Source organism: Pseudorca crassidens, chromosome 18, assembly GCF_039906515.1.
Source record: "Pseudorca crassidens isolate mPseCra1 chromosome 18, mPseCra1.hap1, whole genome shotgun sequence".
NCBI classification, from domain to species: Eukaryota; Metazoa; Chordata; class Mammalia; order Artiodactyla; family Delphinidae; genus Pseudorca; species Pseudorca crassidens.
Window position 1 is genome coordinate 71,362,107 of NC_090313.1, and position 20,087 is coordinate 71,382,193.

The 20,087-nt window shown below is 38.1% G+C and overlaps 1 protein-coding gene and 1 pseudogene across 7 annotated transcripts in view; one reads left to right on the forward strand and one right to left on the reverse strand.

Annotated features, from left to right (window-relative positions):
• The window catches only part of PDS5B (PDS5 cohesin associated factor B), a 197,610-nt gene that overhangs the window by 165,892 nt on the left and 11,631 nt on the right, over nt 1–20,087 (reverse strand). The gene's annotated exons all lie outside the window — the stretch shown is intronic.
• LOC137210993 (small ribosomal subunit protein eS6-like) lies at nt 878–1,624 on the forward strand (annotated as a pseudogene).

Here is a 20,087-nt window from a genome sequence, read left to right on the forward strand (position 1 = left end):
CAGACGCACGACTCTAAATATACTAAACCACTGAGCTGTACACTAAAGTAGTGAACTGTATTGTATGTGAATTATATCCAAAAAAGGATGTTTAAAAACACCAATGGGGGGCTTCCCTGGTGGCGCAGGGGTTGAGAGTCCGCCTGCCGATGCAGGGGACATGGGTTCGTGCCCCGGTCTGGGAAGATCTCACATGCCGCGGAGTGGCTGGGCCCGTGAGCCATGGCCGCTGAGCCTGCACGTCCGGAGCCTGTGCTCCGCAGCGGGAGAGGCCACAGCAGTGAGAGACCCGCGTACCGCAAAAAGAAAAAAAAAAAAAAAAAAACACCAATGGGATAAAAGCTATAATAAATCATATACCAATCCAGGGAAGAATCAGGAGTCTGAAAGTATGTAGTAGGAATAAGGAAACCTTCCCTGAAAAATCACACGAGCTAAATCTTTAAAAAGATGTGCAAAGTGTGCCAACAGAACAAACATACGCAGAGGATTTCACGTGAAATTAAAAGCACACGCAGATGCACAGACATGTAAGAGAATGTAACAGTCCTGGATGATTTCACACAGCAGAAGTCAGAAATTCTGTTGCAAAGTAACTAAAAATTCTGCTGGAGAGGGAAGCAGACACAGATTCATCAAGAGCCCTGAACGCTCAACTTTATTTTTTCTTGCAAGCAATGTGAAGTTAACATTTTAACCAAACGAATAAAATCATCAAATGTTTTTTACATAAACTATCTTGACAGTCCCTGGAGAATGGATTGGGAAAAGGTAAGAACGGAGTTAAGAGACTGATTAGGAGGCTTCTAAACTAATTTAAGAAAAAAATGATGAGCTCTTTTTTTGCAGAACCTCAGAGCTGGTCAGCTGCTTCAGGATGAAACTGAACATCTCTTTCCCAGCCACTAGATGCCAGAAACTCACTGAAGTGGACGATGAATGCAAACTTTGTACCTTTTATGAGAAGCGTATGGCCACAGAAGTTGCTGCTAATGCTCTGGGTAAAGAATGGAAGTGTTATGCGGTCAGAATCATTGGTGGGAATGACAAACAAGGTTTCCCATGAATCAGGGTGTCTTCACCCATGGCTGTGTCCATCTGCTACTAAGGGGCAGTCCTGTTACAGACCAAGGAAGACTGGAGAAAGAAAGTGCAAATCTGTTCAGGGTTGCATTGTGGACACCAGTCTAAGTGCTTTCAACTTGGTCATTATTTAAAAAAAAAAAAAAAAAGGGAGAGAAGGATATTCCTGAAGTCACTGATACTACTGCGCCTCGCCGACTTGGGACCAAAATCGCTAAAATTCACAAACTTTTCAATCTCTCTAGAGATGATCATGTCCACCAGTGTGTTGTGAGAAAGCCCCTAAACAAAGAGGGTAAGTAACCTAAGACCAAGGCACACAAGATTCAGTGTTTGTTATTCCACGTGTTCTGCAACACAAACATCAGCATATTGCTCTGAAGGAACAGTGTACCAAGAAAAATAAAGAAAGGCTGCAGAATATGCTAAACCTTTGGCCAAGAGAATGAAGGAGGCCAAAGAAAAATGCCAGGAAGAGACTACCAAGAAAGGGAGGCTGTCCTCTCTGAAAGCTTCTACCTCTGAGTCCAGTCAAAAATAAGATGTTCTAAGAGTAACAAATAAATAAGGTCAGATAAAAAAAAAGAGAAGAATTTGCACTAAACCAAAAGCAATAAGCATAAAGGAAAAGAGTGTGAGAGATAACAGAAATAGTAAATTTAATAACTGGAGAGAGAAAAATGAAAAACCAATTAAGTAATGAAACTTAGGAGTGAGGTCAAACTTCAGATGTTGATTTGAGAGTAACCAACATTAAACAGAAGCCACAGAAATGAATGACATTGTGCAAGAAAAGCTCAGAAAAGGAGAAAAAAAACAAAGTACCATGGAATAGTTTTTCCTCAAATTGAAATGTCCCCATATAACCAAATCACATCAGTAAAATCCATAATTACTCTATTAGGAAACTAACCGTAAAGATTAATACTACTTCATGAAAAAATTAGATGGCTCTAAAAAGAAAAGGGTGATAACTTCAGCCTCGTTTAATATTTTCAATAAGAAAGGCTTTTAAAGGTTTGGACTAAAGGCAGCATAGTGTAATAAGAAGAAGAAAAGGAATAGCATATAGAGTACCTACCTAGCCTGTGCTTGTAGTTCTAAACAATGTATATTAATTCATTTAATCCTCACCAACAATGGTGGGACGTAAGCAATCTCCTTTCCTAAAAAGTGAGGCACAAAGAGGTTAAGTAATGTGTCCAAGGCTGAAAGCCTAGTAAGGTCTGGGACAAGGACTCTAACAGTTCCAGAGCCCCCATGTTTTACCACTGTACTGGCTCTCAAAGGCCAGTATTAGGTTTTCAAAGCAAAAACAAAAAACCTTGGCTCAACGTTGGGTCTACCACCAACCTTGGCATACTGGTAACTTAAGCAATTCAGTCTGTCTCCTCAGCTATAAGAAGGAAATCATGACAGCATCACAGGATTATTATGAGTATTTTAGTCATGAATATAGAACACCTAATCATTACAAGTAATAATAATAAACATTTACTGAGCACATATTGGCATATATTAAGGCACTACCAGAGACACTTTACACAGTTTACTTTACCTAATCTTCAAAATTGTCTCAAAAAGAATCGTTACTCTCCTAGCCATTTTTACAGGTTAGGGAACAGATTCAAAGGGATGAAGAGACTTGTGCATCATCATGTTGTATGGTAAAATGCTTATACAATGGCCCCAATTCTCCATCCCTCCTAGTACCCACACCCCTAGCAATGTGACACTGCAGCTCCTCCCATCAAGAGGTAGAGCTCATTTCCCCACATCTTGAATCTTGTCTGGCCTCATGACTTGCCTTGAACCAACAGAACGTGGCAGAAGTGATGTTGTGCCAGTTCCAAATGCAGACCTCAAGAGACCTTGCTTGTTTCTACTACCTCTCTAAGAATCCTGCCACCACCATGTGAAGAAGTCCAGACTTGCCTGATAAATGATGAGAGCCTCGGTCACCCTCCATCATCCAGCAGAGAGTCAGCCAACAGCCAGAAATGTGAGAAGCCACCATAGACTAGCCAGCTTCCCGACAATCTGCCAGGTGACCACCGATGTTATGAGTTATCCTAGATGAAATCTGCCAAATCTAGCCCAAGTGATCAGAACCATCCACGTGATCTACAGATTCATGAGTAATAACACACACTCATTTTAAGCCACTGAAATTGCGGGGACGGTGGGGGAGGGGCTGTTGTTACAAAGCCATAGTTAACAGAAATTCATGGTAAGCAGAAGAGCTGGAATTTAAAGCCAGGTGGTCTCACTCCAGGCTCACCCTCCTCCTTCTAGTTTCAGAGTAGATATGACAAGCAACGTTACTGTAGTATTTTCATTTGTGAAAATGAAGTCATTTATGTTCACTCTTCTATATTCTTTAAAATTAACTTATAAAAACTCAAAATAGTAAATGTAATTCTTATTTCCTCCTTTAGGTAAACAAAAAATCCAAGAAGTATATCAGATCTAAATTCAAAACTTGGGACTTTACTGGCGGTCCAGTGGTTAAGACTCCACGCTTCCAATGCAGGGGGCGTAGGTTCGATCCCTGGTCAGGGAACTAAGATCCCACATGCCGTGTGGCCAAAAAAACAAACAAAAAAACACACAGATTCAAACTCAACTGCTACCAACCACCTGCCCATTATTAAATATGGGATAATAAAAACGAAAAAACTATATGCACGTTCTGAATATATTTACACTTCTTTCAAAGTAAATATTTCATATAGGGTATCCCTACTAACTCCACAAGTATCGTGAAATGTACTATATTAATTTGTATTAACTCATTCTCACTCTAAACAGATTTACTTTGCTTCCCAATTCACTGACACATACAACACACCACATCACTTACCCACCTATATCCATCTATGCCCATATAGTCCCTTTGGAAGATCTTAGTTTCCACCAAGGGATGCAGAAATGATTCCATTAAACTGGAAATTCAGACTGCCACCCAGCCACTTTGGGTTATTCGTGCCAATGAATCAACAGACAAAGAAGGGGGTTACAGAACCAACTAGGGTTCTCATCTCACAATCAAGGGGAAGTCAGGTTGCTACCACACAAGAGGGGCTAACAGAAAGTATGTCTGGAATGCAGAAGTTCCCCTAGGAGGCCACTTAGTATTTCCATGTACTGTGATTAAAGTCAGTGGAAACAATCCAGGCAGGACTGCTAATGACCCAGACCCTTAAGGAATGAAGATTTAGGTCACCCCATCAGGCAAGAAACCACAACCAGCTGAGGTATTGCCAAGAACAGAGGGACTGTGGAATGACAGCAGAAGATAATTATAGACAGCAACTACAACCACATGACTAGTTGCAGAAATAAATATTCTAATGAGTAGTTTTTCTTTTTATGATATAAAAAATTTGTATATATATTAACAAACTTATTTCTTATCTCCCTTTCTACAACCATCTGATAGTAGCTAATCTCATATCTCCATATTTAAGTTACAGGATATTAAGTAGAAAATGTGACACAGGTAGAAAAAAAATTGGTACCTAGACACAGGTAGAAAAAAAATTAACCCACCTATGGATAAAGGGATTTTGTATCCTCTCTTAAGGAGGGCATTTGTATGTTATCAGGTGAACAAAGGATAGCTGCATTATGTTCACCAAAAGTATACTTTTGTAATTGTCTTTATTTATAAGGTAAATATGATAAAAAGAGGTGTGCACTGGTGCCGTGGTGACAAGTGATGGTCTGTGATGGCTTTTTACCTTAGCCGGGTTGCAACTACACTTTCCCAAACACGATTCATTCCCTGCATGGTTGTGGGTTAGGGTTGGCCTCAAAAAGAAAAAAAAAAAAAATTCCCATGAGATTAGAAGACAAACGTAAGGCAGCCACCAGGTTCAGAATGTAAACCTAAAGTCAGGTGTTACTGCAGTAATCACACAGTGTCATGGAACTTTGGGCTCATTGGCATGGGGCAGCAATTGAGCCTACAGCTCATTCAGCTCCTGTCAGAGCTCCACCTTTGCTTTTCCAAATAATACTGGGGCAGGTTTGTGTGCAGCTCCATGGTGAGGTGTGCCACACCTACTGCAGATTACCTACATCATCAAGGTTGAAGGTTACCTACATCATCAAGGTTGCAGGTGTGGAAGCAGTGAGAGCCATGAAAGTTCAAGTTTGGGCTCATAGGTTCTAACTTATTGCTAAAAGTTCTTTGCAGGTTCCAGTCTAACCTTCCTCCCCCTGCTTCATGTCCATGTTCCCTTTCCAACTACTAGCCCTGCTAACTTCAAGCCTAGCAGCAGATTCAGGTGTGTATAACTAGTTCCTACAATTGGTAAAAACCAATCACAACAATAATCTTACTTCTCTAATCAAACGCTAACTGACAAAGACAGAAATGTTATTGAGAGTTTGACTACTGTAGAAAGAGCTAAAGGTATCCACATGCCTCTTATCTACTTCTTATAACACTAAATTAAAGATAAAAACTCAGGGGCTTCCCTGGGGGCGCAGTGGTTAAGAATCCTCCTGCCAATGCAGTAGACATGGGTTTGAGCCCTGGTCCGGGAAGATCCCACATGCTGCGGAGCAACTAAGTCCATATGCCACAACTACTGAGCCTGCGTTCTAGAGGCTTCGAGCCACAGCTACTGAAGCCCATGCGCCTAGAGCCTGGGTTCCGCAACAAGAGAAGCCACTGCAATGAGAAGTCTGCACACTGCAATGAAAAGTAGCCCCCACTCGCCGCAACTAGAGAAAGCCTGCACACAGCAACGAAGACCCAATGCAGCCAAAAATAAATAAGTTTATACAAGAAAAAAAAAGTCAAATAGCACATATTCGGGTTATAATATACCTCATTTACCTTCCATCAGCAAAAATATTTAAGAATTTACCTGAAGTATGTTAGGTTTGAACACACTTACTTTCTAAATTTATTTATTTTTATTGATTTGTTTTCGGCTGCGTTGGGTCTTCGTTGCTGTGCCCGGGCTTTCTCTGGTTGTTGTGAGTGGGGGCTACGTTGCAGTGTGCAGGCTTCTCATTGCAGTGGCTTCTCTTGTTGCAGAGCACGGGCTCTAGGCGCAAAGACTTCAATACTTGTGGCATGTGGGCTAAGTAGTTGTGGCTCGCAGGCTGTAGAGCACAGGCTCAGTAGTGTGGCACACGGGCTTAGTTGCTCCGCGGCATGTGGGATCTTTCCGGACCAGGGCTCAAACCCGTGTCCCCTGCATTGGCAGGCGGATTCTGAACCACTGCGCCCCCAGGGAAGCCCTGCACTTACTTTCTACAGAAGCCAGTACAAATTTTAAAATCTGTCTCTTACTAAATTATATTTACATTAAAACAACAAAATAACCTTGTTCAATTTCAAGAAAACAATTAAAAATCAACACATCTTAAAATATAGACTATATTAGACTATATTAATGTTAACCTTAGACTTATGCTAAGCGCACAAGACAATCAATTTATTAGATGTATGTGCCATCTTTACAATCAACGCATCCAGTTCCCTCTTGGACACACTTTCTTTTTAAATATATTTTGCTTAAAAGTCAGAGCCATAAAGTCCAATTTTTGTAGAATGATTCTAAAAGGCCCCCCGGACCAGAGCTAGTCCTAGAGGACCAGAGCTCGTCCTAGATAACGATTTAAACATAAACAGATGTCCAACAGGCCTATCATGAAAATGAATTTTGAGACAGAAGCAGCTGAGACAAACATTTACATTTTACTACTTTTTTCCATAGAGTAGAAATACCAAGAAAAGTAAAAGTCAAAGACAGGTGAAAAACAACATTTTCTTCCAGTATCATCTGGTCGCATGTGTCTCACTACCTATCAGAGGCTGGCGCTAATAAAGGGGAAAAGAAACGGCAGTAGAAATATGGCTATCCCTTTCACCAATCTTTATAAGCATTCTTTAACTCTAGGCTTTTCACTAAATAATTACCTACTTAAATCAAATACATGTAATTGAATTAATAGGGAGTTTCTGGGGCCCTGAACAAAGATGGCGGAGTAGAAGGACGTGCTCTCACTCCCTCTTGTGAGAACACCAGAATCACAACTACCTGCTGGACAATCATCAACAGGAAGACACTGGAACTCATCAGAAAAGATACCTCACATCCAAAGACAAAGGAGAAGCCACAATGAGATGGTAGGGGGGGCGCAATCACAGCAAAATCAAATCCCATAACTGGTGGGTGGGTGACTCACAGACTGGAGAACACTTATACCACAGAAGTCCACCCACTGGACTGAAGGTTCTGAGCCCCACGTCAGGCTTCCCAACCTGGAGGTCCAGCAACGGGAGGAGGAATTCCTAGTGAATCAGACTTTGAAGGCTAGAGGGATGTGATTGCAGGACTTCGACAGAACTGGGGAAAACAGAGACTCCACTCTTGGAGGGCACACACAAAGTAGTGTGCACATCGGGACCCAGGGGAAGGAGCAGTGACCCCAGGGGAGACTGAACCAGACGTACCTGCTAGTGTTGGAGGGTCTCCTGCAGAGGCGGGTGGTGGCTGTGGCTCACCATGGGGACAAGGACACTGGCAGCAGAAGTTCTGGGAAGTACTCCTTGGTGTGAGCCCTCCCAGAGTCTGCCATTAGCCCCACCAAACAGCCCAGGTAGACTCCAGTGTTGGGCTGCCTCAGGCAAAACAACTGACAGGGAGGGAACCCAGCCCCACCCATCATCAGTCAATCAGATTAAAGTTTACTGAGCTCTGTCCACAAGAGCAACAGTCAGCTCTACCTACCAGGTCCGATGGAGAAATCAAAAGCTTTACAGACAAGCTTTATGGACAAGCAAAAGCTAAGAGAATTCAGCACCACCAAACCAGCTCTACAGCAAATGCTAAAGGAACTTCTCTAAGTGGGAAACACAAGAAAAGAAAAGGACCTACAAAAACAAATGCAAAACATTTAAGAAAATGGTCACAGGAACATACATATCGATAACTACCTTAAACGTGAATGGATTAAATGTTCCAACCAAAAGACACAGGCTTGCTGAATGGATACAAAAACAAGACCCATAGATATGCTGTCTACAACAGACCCACTTCAGACCTAAGGACACATACAGACTGAAAGTGAGGGAATGGAAAAAGATATTCCATGCAAATGGAAATCAAAAGAAAGCTGGAGTAGCAATACAAACATTAGATAAAATAATCTTTAAAACAAAGAATGTTACAAGAGGCAAGGAAGGACACTAAATAATGATCAAGGGATCAAATCAAGAAGAAGATATAACAATTATAAATATATATGCAACCAACATAGGAGCACCTCAGTACATAAGGCACCTGCTAACAGCTATAAGAGAGGAAATCGAGAGCAACACAATAATAGTGGGGGACTTTAATACCTCACTTACACCAATGGACAGATCATCCAAAATGAAAATAAATAAGGAAACAGAAGCTTTAAATGACACAATAGACCAAATAGATTTAACTGATATTCATAGGACATTCCACCCCAAAACAGCAGATTACACTTCCTTCTCAAGGGCGCACGGAACGTTCTCCAGGACAGATCACATCTTGGGTCACAAATCAAGCCTCAGTAAATTTAAGAAAATTGAAATCATATCAAGCATCTTTTCTGACCACAATGCTATGAGACTAGAAATGAATTACATGGGAAAAAACGCAAAAAACACAAACAGATGGAGGCTAAACAATATGTTACTAAAGAGCCAAGAGATCAGTAAACAAATCAAAGAGGAAATCAAAAAATACCTGGAACAAATGACAATGAAAATATGACGATCCAAAACCTATGGGATGCAGCAAAGAAGTTCTAAAAGGGAAGTTTATAGCTATGCAAGCCCACCTCAAGAAACAAGAAAAATCTCCAATAAATAATCTAACCTTACACCTAAAGGAACTAGAGAAAGAAGAACAAACAAAACCCAAAGTTAGCAGAAGGAAAGAAATCATAAAGACCAGGGCAGAAATAAATGAAATAGAAACAAAGAAAACAGTAGCAAAGATCAATAAAACTAAAAGCTGGTTCTTTGAAAAGATAAACAAAATTGATAAATCATTAGTCAGACTCATCAGGAAAGAGGACTCAAACCAATAAAATTAGAAATGAAAAAGGAGAAGTTACAACAGACACCACAGAAATACAAAGCATCCTAAGAGACTACTACAAGCAACTCTATGCCAATAAAATAGACAACCTGGAAGAAATGGACAAATTCGTAGAAAGGTATAACCTTCCAAGACTGAACCAGGAAGAAATAGAAAATATGAACAGACCAACCACAAGTAATGAAATTGAAACTGTGATTAAAAATCTTCCAACAAACAGAAGTCCAGGACCAGATGGCATCAGAGGTGAATTCTATCAAACATTTAGAGAAGAGCTAACACCCATCTTTCTCAAACTCTTTCAAAAAACTGTGGAGGAAGGAACACTCCCATACTCATTCTATGAGGCCACCATCACCCTGATACCAAAACCAGACAAAAATACTACAAAAAAAGAAAATTACAGACCAATATCACTGATGAACATAGATGCAAAAATCCTCAACAAAATACTAGCTAACAGAATCCAGCAACACATTAAAAGGATCATACACCATGATCAAGTAGGATTTATCCCAGGGATGCAAGGATTCTTCAATATGTGCAAATAAATCAATGTGACACACCATATTAACAAACTGAATAAAAACCATATGACCTCAACAGATGCAGAAAAAGCTTTTGACAAAATTCAACACCCATTTACCATAAAAACTCTACAGAGAGTGGGCATAGAGGGAACCTACCTCAACATAATAAAGGCCATATACGACAAACCCACAGGAAACATCATTCTCAATGGTGAAAAACTGAAAGCATTTCCTCTAAGATCAGGAACAAGACAAGGATGTCCACTCTCACCACTATTATTCAACAGAGTTTTGGAAGTCCTAGCCATGGCAATCAGAGAAGAAAAAGAAATAAAAGTAATACAAACTGGAAGAAGTGAAACTGTCACTGTTTGCAGATGACACGATACTACACATAGAGAATCCTAAACAAGCCATCAGAAAACTACTAGAGTTAATCAGTGAATTTGGTAAAGTTGCAGGATACAAAACTAATGCACAGAAATCTCTTGCATTCCTATACACTAATGATGAAAACTCTGAAAGAGAAACTAAGGAAACATTCCCATTTACCACTGCAACAAGAAAAATAAAATACCTAGGAATAAACCTAACCAAGGAGACAAAAGACCTGTATGCAGAAAACTATAAGACACTGATGAAAGAAATTAAAGATGATACCAACAGATGGAGAGATATACCATGTTCTTGGATCGGAAAAATCAATATTGTGAAAATGACTATACTACCCAAAGCAATCTACAGATTCAATGCAATCCCTATCAAATTACCAATGGTATTTTTTACAGAAGTAGAACAAAAAATCTCAAAATTTGTATGAAGACACAGAAGACCCCGAATAGCCCAAGCAGTCTTGAGGGAAAAAAACGGAGCTGGAGGAATCATACTCCCTGACTTCAGACTATATTACAAAGCTACAGAAATCAAGACAATATGGTACTGGCACAAAAACAGAAACACAGATCAATGGAACAAGATAGAAATCCCAGAGATAAACCCACAAACCTAAGGTCAACTAATCTATGACAAAGAAGGCAAGGATATACAATGAAGAAAAGACAGTCTCTTCAATAAGTGGTGCTGGGAAAACTGGACAGCTACATGTAAAAGAATGAAATTAGAACACTCCCTAATACCATACACAGAAATAAACTCAATATGGATTCGAGACATAAATTTAAGACTAGACACTGTAAAACTCTTAGAGGAAAACATAGGAAGAACACTCTTTGACATACATCACAGCAAGATCTTTTTAGATCCACCTCCTAGAGTAATGGAAATAAAAACAAAAATAAACAAATGGGACCTAATAAAACTTCAAAGCTTTTGCACAGCAAAGGAAACCATAATCAAGACGAAAAGACAACCCTCAGAATGGGAGAAAATATTTGCAAATGAATCAACAGACAAAGGATTAATCTCCAAAATATATAAACAGCTCATTCAGCTCAATATTAAAAAATAAACAACCCAATCCAAAAATGGGCAGAAGATCTAAATAGACATTTCTCCAAAGAAGACATACAGATGGCCAAGAAGCACATGAAAAGTTGCTCAACATCACTAATTATTAGAGAAATGCAAATCAAAACTACAATGAGGTATCACTGCACACCAGTTAGAATGGCCATCATCAGAAAATCTACAAACAACAAATGCTGGAGAGAGTGTGGAGAAAAGGGAACCCTCTTGCACTGTTTGTGGGAATGTAAATTGATACAACCACTATGGAGAACAGTATGGAAATCCCTTAAAAAACTAAAAATAGAATTACCATATGATCCAGCAATCTTATTACTGGGCATATAACCAGAGAAAACCATAATTCAAAAAGACACATGCACCCCAATGTGCACTGCAGCACTATTTACAATAGCCAGGTCATGGAAGCAACCTAAACGCCCATCGACAGATGAATGGATAAAGAAGTTGTAGTACATATATACAATGGAATATTACTCAGCCATAAAAAGGAACGAAATTGGGTCATTTGTTGAGAGTGGATGGATTTACAGACTGCCATACAGAGTGAAGTTAAGTCAGAAAGAGAAAAACAAATATCGTATATTAACGCATATATGTGAAACCTAGAAAAATGGTACAGATGAACCAGTTTGCAGGGCAGAAATTGAGACACAGATGTAGAGAACAAACGTATGGACACCAAGGGGGGAAAGCCGTGGGGGGGTGGCGGGGGTGGTGGTGGTGTGATGAATTGGGAGATTGGGATTGACCTGTATACATTGATGTGTACAAAATTGATGTCTAGGGCTTCCCTGGTGGCGCAGTGGTTGAGAGTCCACCTGCCGTTGCAGGGGACACGGGTTCGTGCCCCGGTCCGGGAAGATTCCACATGCCACGGAGCAGCTGGGCCCATGAGCCATGGCCGCTGAGCCCCCGCTCCACAATGGGAGAGGCCACAACAGTGAGAGGCCCGCATACCGCAAAACTGACAGCTAACGAAACTGCTGTATAAAAAATAAATAAAATTCAAAAATTTTAAAAAAGAAAATATAGAGTTCTGTCTTATTCTAAAAATGTGTAAGCCTGACACAAGGTGTGTGTTAAGTTAGCAATTGTACTTAAAGGGCCAGTTTGAAATGAATGAAAATCAGCCTGAAGAGTTCTAATAATGGTGGAGTAGTTTTTGTCAACTCATTAAATTAATGCTTCCACAGATAGCAATTATAAAAAACAAATAAAAGCTGTGGATAAAACACTTTTAAGAATGACTTGAAGGCAGAACAAACCATCAACAGCGGGAAGAAATTGGAAATTTGACCAGTGAAAGAAGGGAAGTACACTGGAAAAGGTTCAAATTTACACAGCTTTTCCCCTGAGGGCATTCCTAGTCTGCAATAGCATGGGCTACTAGAACTCAAGCAGAAAGTTGCAGTTTTATTAAGTTCATGGCCACAAAGTGGCTAGAAATAGAGGACAAATTCAGGAAAGGAGTGAGTCACAGCAGCAGAAGCCTCAAAAACTAATATAAACTTCAAATTCTTCACTGAGCCCTGAGGTGAGTATGCTCAGGGAAGATTTCAAGGAGCTCAATGGAAAACAACTGGAAATCTACAAGAACTCATCAGCGATCTCAGCTGCTGCCCACTGGAGAGGAGACATGAGCCTGTCCAAGTTACAAGGGCTTAAAAAACACCTCAGGCTTTCTACAGACCCATCTTAAAGACCAAGCCTCCACAAGTTCAAGGTGATCAACCAGTTATTTAACTATACTCATCAGAAGATAAAGAGAATTTAGAGATATATCACCCACAACGTCCCCTCTACAATTAAAATTTTCTAGACATGAAAAGCAGCAGGGAAGTGTGACCTACTGTCAAGAATGAAAATAAAACAATAAATGGAAAAAAACAATGAAATAATTCAAAGGAAGAAATTAACAAGCAAAGACTTTAAAGAAGCTACTATAAATTTGTTCAAGGACTTAATGGGAAACATGGTCACAATGGGGAATCTCAGCAGATAATTGGAAATAGTTAAAAAATGAAATACTAGAACTGAAGAGTATGTTATTTCAAAGTGGGCTTAGAGATATCTGCACCACCATGTTCACTGCAACATTACTCACAACAGCCAAGACATGGAAACAACCTAAATATCCATCAATGGATGAATGAATAAACAAGATATAATATTCAAGAGAATATTCACCACAATAAAGGAGATACTGTCATTTGCAACAACATGGATGAACCTTGAGGACATTATGCTAAGTGAAATAAATCAGAGAAAGATAAATGCTGTATGATCTCACTTATATATGGAATCTAAAAAGGTGAACTCATATAAACAGAGAGTGGACAAGGGCTGAGGGGGGTGGGGGGAATGGGGAGATTTTTGTTAAAGAGCATAAACTTTCAGTTATAAGATAAATTAAGTTCTGGGACTCTAGTGTACAGCATGGTAACTATAGTTAACAATACTGTATTGTGTACTTAAAAGCTGCTAAGAGAGTAAATCTTAAATATTCTCACCACACACACAAAGTAATGTTAACTGTGTGAGATGACAGATGTGTTACCCCACCTTATTGCAGTAATCATTTAACAGTACATACATGTATCAGATCATCACACTATACACCTTAAACTTATACAATGTTGCTTATCAATTATATCTCAATGAAACTGGAAAATAAGTAAATAAATAAATGGGGGGTGGGGAATGGGCTTGACAGCATATTAGAAGCAAAATAAAAAGGAATCAGTGACCTTGAAGACAAATCAGTAGAAATTATTCAATCTGAAGAACTGAGGGCAAAAGATTGAGAAAAAAAATTAAAAATAACAAACTCACAGACCTATATTACATTTTTAAGCAAAAGAACAAGAATCTCAGAAGGAGAAGAGAGAATGGAGCAGAAAAAGCATTTTGAAAAATGGCTAAAAATTGGTGAAAAAACCAATCTGCAAATCCAATGAGCTCAACTCTAAGCAGAATAACAAAAAAAAAAAAAAAGAAGAAAAAAGAACACATCAAAGTGCTGAAAATTAAAGACGCAAAGGAGACCAGAAGACAATTAAGAAGAACCTTTAAGTCAACCAGAATCTATGTCCAACAAAAATATTCTTGAAAAATAAAAGCATATATATATATATATATATATATAAATACATACACTTACTCTATCTGGGTGTGTGTGTGTATGTGTGTGTGTGTGTGTGTGTACATGTACACACGTAAGCTGAAAACTTTAATCACTAGACCGGGACATTACGCAATGTTAAAGGAAACTCAAGCTGAAGGGAAATGACATCAGGCGAAACTTAGATCTACACAAATAAAGAAAATCCGAAACAACTATGTAGTTATATACAAAACACTCTCTTGTTTCTCTCCTTAAATTCTTTAAAAGGCAACTGACTATTTAAAGCAAAAACAGCATTGTGTTGAAGCAAAAATTAACACACCAATAGCAAAAAGATTAAATGTAATTATGCTTTTTAAGGTTCTTTCATTTTACATCAGGTGGCATAATGTTAATGCTAAATGAACTTTAAAAGTTAATCATGAATACTGTAATCCCTAGAGCAGCCACTTATACAAAGCAGTACAGTTTAAAAAGCCCATTAAAGATCTAAAATATTTTTCAAAATTTGACCAACATAAAAGAAGGCAATAAGAGAAGGAAGAGAGGAGACAAACTGACAAAACACAGAGCAAAATGGGAGAATTAAACTTACCCGTATAAATAACATTAAATGTAAAGTTAACAAGTCCTCCACTCAGAGAGACAGTTTATTAGATATATTTACTATTAAAAGAAGGGAGGGAGGAAGGAAGGGGAGAAGGAAGGGAAGAAGGAAGGGAAGAAGGAGAGAAGGAAACCCATTAAATACATGCTGTCTATAAGAGACACACTTTAAAAACAAAGACACAATCACATTAAACATATAATAAAAAATTATACACCATAAATATAAATAGTAAACATAAGGGAACTGGTATAAGTAAACTAAAGTCAGAAAAAATTATCTTCAGTAAGAGAATTATCAAAGGTAAAAAGGTCAACTCATCCAGAAGGCATAACAATCCTAAATGGGAATGTATCTAATATCAGAGCTTGAGGGGAAAACTACATGGAGGAAATACATGAAGCAAAAGCTGAAAAAGTTACAGGAAGAAATGAACAAATGCACAGGTATATTTGGAAACTTTAATACCCCTCTCTCAGCAACTGAAATGGATAAAAAACAATCCACAGGCATATAAATCAGGGGTCAGCAAACTGCAGGACCTCTGCCCATCTTTGTAAATGAAGTTTTATTATAACACTGCCATGCCCATTCATTTACATATTGCCACGGCTGCTTTTTGCACTACAAGGGCAAAGTAGTTAAAACAGAAACAGTATAATTCACAAAACCTGAACTATTGTCTATACAGCCCTTTGCAGGACATTTTCTGACCTCAGATATAGGTGATTTAAAGAACACTACTAACCAACTTAATTGTATGAGACTATATACTACACCATACAATATGTCTCACATTTCAAAAGACAGAAATCTTACAGAGTATGTTCTGTGACTACAAAAGAATTACATAAAAAAATCAATTTCAATAAGCTATCCAGGAAAACCCAAAATATTTGAAAATTAAGCAACACACTTCTAAAAAAATCCATGAGTCAAAGAAGAAATCACAAAGGAAATTAGAAAATATTTTGAACTGAAAATGAAAATACAACGTATAAAAATGTGGGGGAAATTATAAATTTAAGTGCTTATATTTAAAAACAAAGTCTTAAATTTAAATATCGAAATTCCCTAATTAAATACCTAAATTTCCAGCTTAAGAAGCCAGGGAATAAAAAGAACAAATTAAACCAATTGAAAATAAGAGTGAAGGAAATTATCAAGATAAGCACAAAAGTCAATTAAATTATTGAAACCAAAAGCTGTGGAAAGAAAACTGCTAAACCTGTAGCAAGAATGACCAAGGAAAGAAGAGTGTAAAGAGGGGTCACTACAGATCCTACAGACATAAAAAGGATCACAAGGGAAAATTACACTGTTTCTGCCAAAAGGCTTGATAACTTAAATGAGACAGATATACTGCTTGGGGGGAGAAAGACAAAACAGAAAATCCATATAACCATATATTTACCAAAGAAACAAAACCTGTTACCAAAAATCTTCCCGCACGCACAAAAAAACCTCCATGCCTAGATGGTTACCAAACGTTAAAGAAATTATATCAATCATATACAAACTATTTCTGAAAACAGAAGAGGAAACATTTCTTGGTTTCAGAAGGCTAGTCTAACCATGCTATTAGAAGGCATTACAAGAAATGGCAATCATAGACCAATATTCCCCCTGAACACAGACACTTAAATCCTCAACAAAATATCAGCTGACCAAATTCAGAAACAGATAAAAGGACAATACATCATGACCAAATGAGATTAACCCAAGATTGCAAAATTGGTTTAACTTACAAAAATCAATAAATATAATTCACCATAATAACAGAATAAAGCATAAAATCCATAGTCGTCTCAATAAATACAAAAAGGGGGGGACATCTGGCAAAATTCAACACCCATCCATAATTTAAAAATTAAAATCTCACTAAACTGGGAATAGAAGGGAACACGCTCCATCTGATTTCTTTTAATCTACAAAAAAATCACTGCTGACATTCTACTTAACGTTAAAACACAATGTTTTCCCCTTAAGATGTGGAATAAAACAAGAATATCCATTCCCACCATCTCTTCAACATTAAATTGAAAATGCTAGACAGTGCAATAAAGTAACACAAAGAAATAAAAAGCTTATAAAGATGGGAGAAAAAAGAACAAAACTGTCTTATTCACAGATATGATTGTTTTTGTAGAGAAAATCCTAAATCTACAAAAAAACTATTGGAACTAAATGAATTTCAGCAAAGTCAAAGAATACACACACAATTTTTAAGACAACTACTGTATCTGGATATATTATCAGAAAAAAATAAAAAAATAAAATTTAGAAAATAGCATCAAAAAGAAAAATCTTTAGGAATAAATTAACTGCAAGATCTCTATGGAGAACATTAAAATGTTACTTTACATTGTATGTATATATGTTAATATGTTAACAAAATCATATTACATAATTGACATAGTAACATAACATTAATACGGAAAAACCTACTTCGTTGAGCTGGCGTAAAGATCTTGCACAGATACATAGATACATAAATATAAATTTGTTTATAGTACGTATCAAAAAAAAGATGACCTAAATAAAAGGAGAGGTGAACAACTGTACTAATAATCTACTGCTGTGTAATAAACTACTCCAAAACTTCAGCAGTTGAAAATAACATTTATTTTCTCACACAGTTTCTAAGGGTCAGGAATCCAGGAGCAGCTTAGCTGGTGTGTCTGGCTCAAGGGTCTCTCATGAGGTTGCAAACTGTAGTGAGGTCTACACTCAACTGAAGGCCTGAGGATCCACTCAAGGCTACTAGCAGAAGGCCTCAATTCTTTGTCATGTAGATGTCTGGAGACAATATTCCACTGGTCTCTTGCATTTCTTTCTGCACATCTTGCAACTGAGGATCTCACTGCCCTTTGTTCCAGATTAACTTCCCAAAGGTGTTTATAAAGTGAACAGTTGTGGAAGATAAAGTCTCCTCCAGAGCAAAGAACAGGTATGCTTACCGCCCATTAAAAAAATATCCAGGTTCCCTATGTTCGGAATTCCTCTCTTGTAATGCAAGCACTGCATGTGCAGTTGTCATCTGACCCTCTTCATATCAAGTGTGATTTGGAGCTTGAGGAACTGGTGCAAAAATGCTGAAAGTACCCTGGCTACTACTATAGCTGTGACAATAACCTGTCTTTCGACGCAGACCCAAGAGTCTCATGTCTTCTATCAGCATCCATGAAACTGCAGTAGCCTAATTTGTTAGCTTGCAAGTAGGGTAAAATCTCAGCTCCTTCACAGGCTTGACAATGGGCCTCTCTACAACATGGCAGCTGTTTTCTCCTAGAGTGACTGATGAGAGAGAGAAAGACTAATACACAAGCCACTGTGCCTTTTACAACCTAATTTCAGAAGTGACTTCAACTATATTATATTGGTTACACAGACCAACCCTAATATAATGTGCAAGGTGACTACAAAAAGATACAAATACAACCAGGCAGAGATCAATGGGAAGCATGTTAAAGGCTGACTACCAAATTCCATATTGTTATAGGTCAGTTCTCCCTAAATATTTTATAGAGAAACACAATCCCCATCAAAATCCCAAAAGGTTCTTTTTTTTTTCTGTAGAAACTGACAAACTGATTTTAAAATTTATATGGAAACACAAAGGAACTAGACTGGACAAACAATATTAGAGGTTTCACACTATTTGATTCCAAGACTTAAGGTGATAGAGACAGTATGATACTAGCATAGCAGAAACAATTAGATCAAAGAAACAAGAAAGTCCAGAAACAGATCCATACATATATGTGTTCAAACATTCCTGGACAGGGCTTCCCTGGTGGCACAGTGGTTGAGAATCTGCCTGCCAATGCAGGGGACACGGGTTCGAGCCCTGGTCTGGGAAGAACCCACATGCCGCGGAGCAACTAAGCCTGTGAGCCACAACTACTGAGCCTGGGTGTCTGGAGCTTGTGCTCCGCAATGAGAGGCCGCGACAGTGAGAGGCCCACGCACCGTGATGAAGAGTGGCCCCCGTTCGCCGCAACTAGAGAAAGCCCACACACAGAAACGAAGACCCAACACAGCCAAAAATAAATAAATAAACAAATAAATAAAAACATTCCTGGACAAAAACACAAAGGCAGTCCAGTGCAGAAAAGAAAACAAAATTTTTCAAACAATGGTGTTGGGACTGGATAAATGCATTTGTAAAAATGAACCTCAATACCTATGAAACTTGTAAAAGAAAACAAGGGAAATTATTTCAAGACTTGGGAGTAGGCAAAAGCTTCTTAAAACTCAAATCTATTAAAGAAAAAAATTGATTAATTGAACTTCGTCAAAATTAAAAACTTTCGCTTATCGAAATACACTGTTAAGGAAAACAAAAACTTACAAACTGGGAGAAAATACTCTCAATGCATTGATGTGACAAAAAACATATCCAGACTATATTAAGAATTCTTACACATCAATAATAAAAAGATAACCAATTTTTTTTAATGTGCAAAAAACAGGGATATTCCACAAAAGAAAATACACTAATTATTGACAATTGTCAATAACCATATGAAACATCATTAGGTCGCAAGGAAATCCAAAATAACACAAGATACCATTTCACTTCCACTAAATAGCTAAAATTTAACAAATGATTATCCAAATGCTGGCAAGGATGTAGAGCAACTAGAACTAACACAGAGTCACAGTGAGAGTATGTAAGAGAAAACTAAAAAACTACACAGCAGTTTTTTATATAGTAAAACACACATCTGCCTGTGAACCAGCAATTTCAATCCTAGGCATTTACTCAAGAGAAATGAAAACACATGTTTGCAAGAAGATCCCTGCAGGCCTTATTCTTAACAACAAGAAACTGGAAACAACTCAAATATCCATCAACAGAAGAAAAGATAAACTCTGGTATATTCATCTAACAAAATACTACTCAGCAATAAAAAGAACTCTGACACATCCAACCTCATAGATGCATCTGGAAATATATGTTAAGCAGAAGAAGCTAGATGCAAAAAAGCACACACTGTATGATGACCAAACAAAATAATCTACATTGTTAGAAATCACAGTGCTTGGGAGAGAGGAGAACGGAATGGAAAGGGCAACCATTAAACTTTCTGGGGTGATGAGAATGTTCTTTATCATCTTTTGGTTATCAGTTACACGGGTATAACTGT